Source organism: Molossus molossus, unplaced genomic scaffold (genome assembly GCF_014108415.1).
Source record: "Molossus molossus isolate mMolMol1 unplaced genomic scaffold, mMolMol1.p scaffold_m16_p_16, whole genome shotgun sequence".
Lineage (NCBI taxonomy): Eukaryota > Metazoa > Chordata > Mammalia > Chiroptera > Molossidae > Molossus > Molossus molossus.
Genome location: NW_023425351.1, coordinates 37,029,526 through 37,034,446, shown reverse-complemented (window position 1 = coordinate 37,034,446; position 4,921 = coordinate 37,029,526). Strand labels below are relative to the sequence as shown.

Genomic DNA, 4,921 nt, shown 5'->3' with positions numbered 1-4,921 from the left:
TAAAGTACAGCAGGTCCTCAAATACTGTTGTTTCATTCAACATCGTATTGTTATAACATTAATGAGATGCCATAGGAACTCGACTCTTGTCTATATCAGTTAGCTTATGGTAAAATTTGTTGTGTTAAATGTTTCACTTAAAGTTGCAGAAACAGTCAACGATGTAAGGACTTGTTGTGTGAGTATCTCCTTTCAGACAAGAGATTGTTATGTTACCTTTTTGCTTGTGAGTTTGTTTGTTTCCTCTACATGCTAGGGGAAACCAGTAAAATGAGCCTGGGTGAGGAAATAGGAGAGGGAGAATATTCTCTCCTCCCAGTATTACTCGGTAAGCCATTTATAAAAACAGAGGGCCATCTGGGGATTCCCTGTGAGGAGTATAGATGGGGTTCTTCACTGCCAATCTGTTAGCCAGTTTTAATTTTGTCTTTTCCAAATTACAATTACTATATATTACCCTCAAGTCTTGAGTTGGTTCTCTGTAGGTGCCCCATCTTGGTCTTAAGTTAGCACTACCTGAAGGAATAAAAGAACCAGCTGAAAATAAAATAAAATAAAGGACCAGCTGTATCCATGTTTCAGAGCTGCAGCAATATGGAGAGAGAATAAAGAGTTGGCAGACTTCATGGAAACAAAACTCTGGGCATTGGTTGGGAGACAGAAAATTCATGGAGTAACCGAGCAGATGCATACCTGTCATGAGTCTTTGGAATCATTCGTTCATTCATTCATTTAATAAGCATTTACTGAGCACCTACTGTGTTTTAAGAACTAGTCAGCTCTCTGCACTTCACTGAGGTTCATGTAGAAAATTACAAAATTCTTTTGATAGTTGTTATACTTGGGACTTGATGCTCAGCAAATCTTTTGCTCATCTCTGAGTGACTCAAGTTTTCAATCCCTATATAGCGGTTCAAAAGTTCATTATTCTCATTAAGCTACCTATTCCTTCTATCCTTGCCTTGTACTTCACCAAAACATGGTCATGTGCCACATATACCGTTTTAGTAAACAATGCACCGAATATCTGAGTGATGTGCCCCTAGCCTAGGTGTGTAGTAGGCTGTACTTTCTAGGTTTGTATGAGTGCACTCCGTGATGTGCACATGCCAGAATAGCTTACTGGTGCATTTCTTACAACGTGTCTTCATCATTCAGAGGAGCATGTCCATACAGAGAAGGATTTCTGCTGATTCCTGCCTTCTGCTCCAGTGTTTTTCTCTCTCTTTTCCCATCTTTATTTCTTCCTTCTCCAGGGACATGGGGCTGAGGACTTTGAGTTACTATTGATACAATCAGTAGGAAAGAACCAACAGCTCAACAAAGAGCAGAGGTGATGTGTATTATTTCCTGTTTATGCTTTTTTTTAAAATTAATTTATTTTTGTTACAGATGTTTCTCCTCCCCCCCCCCCCCACTGATTTCCCCCTCTCCCTCCCCTGTTTATTCTTTTAATTGCTGGTGCAAGACACTCCAGAGTGCCCTTTTCCCTCTGCCAAAATGTTTTAGATACTGGTTATTCTATCAGCTAGGATTCTTGGCTCTTATGGACAAATGACATACAGATCACGGGCCCTTCATTTATAAGGCTAGGTGAGTGGTTTGGATGCTAGCAACATTACAGATCCCCCTTTAAGTAAGTGCACAACCAGCTAATTATAATGCTCAGAGTTCAGAAAGAATCCTTTATTAGCAGTGTGATCAGTTTTTGTTTTATTCTAGTTTTTAATGATCAATTATTATTAGCTTTGTTTTGTATCAATTTAATTGGTTGTGGCTTATGTAACCATACAGTTTATAGGATGCATCTTTATTTAAACAACATTTTTGGCCTATAATTTTCTCATACCTTGATTTTAAGGCATAGTAGTATTATCATTTAAATGTAAATAATCTGATGAAGATGGCACCGAAGATGAAGAAGGAAGCCCCTGCCCCTCCTAAAGCCGAAGCCAAAGTAAAGGCTTTGAAGACAAAGAAAGCAGTGCTGAAAGTTGTCCACAGCCACACACAAAAAAAAAAAAAAAAAAGAAGAAGATCCACACGTCACCCACCTTCCATTGGCCTAAGACACTGAAGCTCCTAAGGCAGCCTAAATATCCTTGGAAGAGCGCACCCAGGAGAAACAAGCTTGACCACTATGTCATTGTCAAATTCCCCCTGACTACCGAGTCAGCCATGAAGAAGATAGAAGACAACAATACACTTGTGTTTATTGGGGATGTCAAGGCCAACAAACACCAGATCGAACAGGCTGTGAAGAAGCTCTATGACATTGATGTGGCCAAGGTCAGCACCCTGATCAGGCCTGATGGCGAGAAGAAGGCATATGTTCGACTGGCTCCTGACTATGATGCTTTGGATGTTGCCAACAAAATTGGGATCATCTAAACTGAGTCCAGGTGGCTAACTCTAAATATAAAAATTTTACACTGAAAAAAAAAGCACAAGAACAGGCACATAGATCAATGGAACAGAATAGAGAACCCAAAAATTGACCCAAGACAATATGCTCAATTAATATTTGACAAAGGTGGCAAGAGCATACAGTGGAGTAAAGACAGCCTCTTTAATAAATGGTGTTGAGGAAAATTGGACAGCTACATGCAAAAAAAATGAAGCTAGACCATCAACTTATACCATACACAAGAATAAACTCAAATGGGTAAAATACTTAAATGTGACTTGTGATTCCATAAAAATCCTAGAAGAAAATGCAGGCAACAAAATTTCAGACATCATACATAGCAGAATTTTCACTGATACATCACCTAAGGCAACAGAAACAAAGGAAAAAAGATGAACACATGGGACTATATCAAACTAAAAGACTTCTGCACAGCAAAAGAAACAACCATCAAAATGGAAAGGGAACCCACTATATGGGAGAGCATAATTGCCAATGATACATCAGATAAGGGGTTAATTTCCAAAATATATAGAGTACTCATACACATCAACAAAAGGAAGACAAAGAACCCAATTTAAAAATGAGCAGAGAACCTAAAGAGATACCTCTTCAAACAGGACATAAAAATGGCTAAGAGATATATGAAAAAATGCTCAACGTCACTAATCATCAGAGAGATGCAAATTAAAACAACAATGAGGTATCACCTCACACCTGTCAGAATGGCCACCATCAACAAATCATCAAACAACAAGTGCTGGCGTGGGTGTGGAGAAAAAGGGACTCTAATACACTACTGGTAGGAATGCAGACTGGTGCAGCCACTATGGAAAACAATATGGTATTACCTCAAAAAATTAAAAATTGAACTTCCATTTGACCCAGTGATCCCACTTCTAGAAACATACCCTACGAAGCCTGAAACACCAATCAGAAAGAATATATGTACCCCCATGTTCATAGCAGCACTATTTACAATAGCTAAGATCTGGAAACAGCCCAAGTGTCCATCTGTAGACAAGTGGATAAAAAAGCTGTGGTACATATACACAATGGAGTACTATGCAATTGTAAGAAAGAAAGATCTCTTATCCTTTGAGATGACATGGAAGGACCTGGAAAGTATTATCCTAAGTGAAACAAGCCAAGCAGAGAAAGACAAATACCACATGATCTCACTTATTTCTGGAATATAATGAACTAAACAAACTGATGAACAAAATAGACCCAGAGACATAGAAGTAAGGTACAGACTGACATTCTTCAAAAGAGGGGTGAAGGGAAGAAATAAGCCACAGAACTTATATGCATGTACGCATAACTGATGGACATAGACAACAAAACTGGGGATGGGATGGGAGGGGATAGGGAGGAGGGAGTCAATGGGAGGAAAAAAGGAGAAACATCTGTAACAAAAATAAATTAATAAAAAATAAATAAATAAATGTAAGTAATCTATATATATTTCCTTTTTTTTTTTTTTTTACTCCTCACTTGAGGATATTTTTTTTAGAGAGAGACAAAGGGAGAAAGAGAAAGAGAGAGAAACACCAATGTGTGAGAGAAACATTAATCAGTTGCCTCCTGTAGGTACCCCAACTGGAGATTGAACTCCCAACCTAGGTACGTGCCCTGACTGGGAACAGAACCCCCAACCTTTGGTGTACAGGAAGACATTACAACCAACAGAGCCACCTGGCCAGGGCTGTATATATTTCTTAAAGAAAATGTACCCATACCCATGAAAAATTTATTTACATAGTAACACTGCATTGGTGATATGCTGCTATGAATTTTTACAACTCAAAACACGTTTATAATAAACAAAATAAGATCACCAGGCTATTTTTCATCTATAGTGCATTTAAGATACACTTACCTTCATTCAATGCTCACAATTCTGTAAGACAAATATTCCAATTTTTCAGAAATGTCTGCAGAGACAAAGGATAACATTTTTACATGTAATATATTTTCTTTACGGAATAAACAACGAGCAATTAAATTATGCTGTTATTAATACATGTTTATTTACAACTTTTAAATATTGACCCTCCATAATTGTTTTTTATTGCTAAGTTTTGGAGAGTGGAAAGGATTGGTAATACAGGTCACAGATCCTTGGCCCTGAGATGCGGGCTGGAATAAGAACATTTGAGAGTCTCTGAAAGAAGTCCTCTTTAGTGTCCTGGCAAAGGGCTCAGTCTTTGGTATAATCTTGTTGAAAACATCATCAGGCTTTAAGAGTATGAAGAGGTGCAAAATGAGAAGGATTATATTTATTTTATGTGGCCCCCGAGGAAGGTTGCAAATTCAAGTGACATGCATGGCCAGTAGGCAAGTAGTGTAATGATTAGATAGTGGAGTGAAAGACACTAGGGATTTCTGTAGATTGTGAAGCATTCATGACCCATCAAAGAGCATCAAAAAACACACAAACAAACAAACAAATGACTCAAAACACAGCAAAACTGGACTGCAGCCAGAGTTCAGTGCATAGACCCACCGTTG

General features: G+C 38.2%; 1 pseudogene; it reads left to right on the top strand.

Moving 5' to 3' along the window:
• The first annotated feature begins 1,897 nt into the window (after positions 1 to 1,897).
• On the top strand, positions 1,898 to 2,401 carry LOC118631725 (annotated as a pseudogene).
• Positions 2,402 to 4,921: the final 2,520 nt, after the last annotated feature.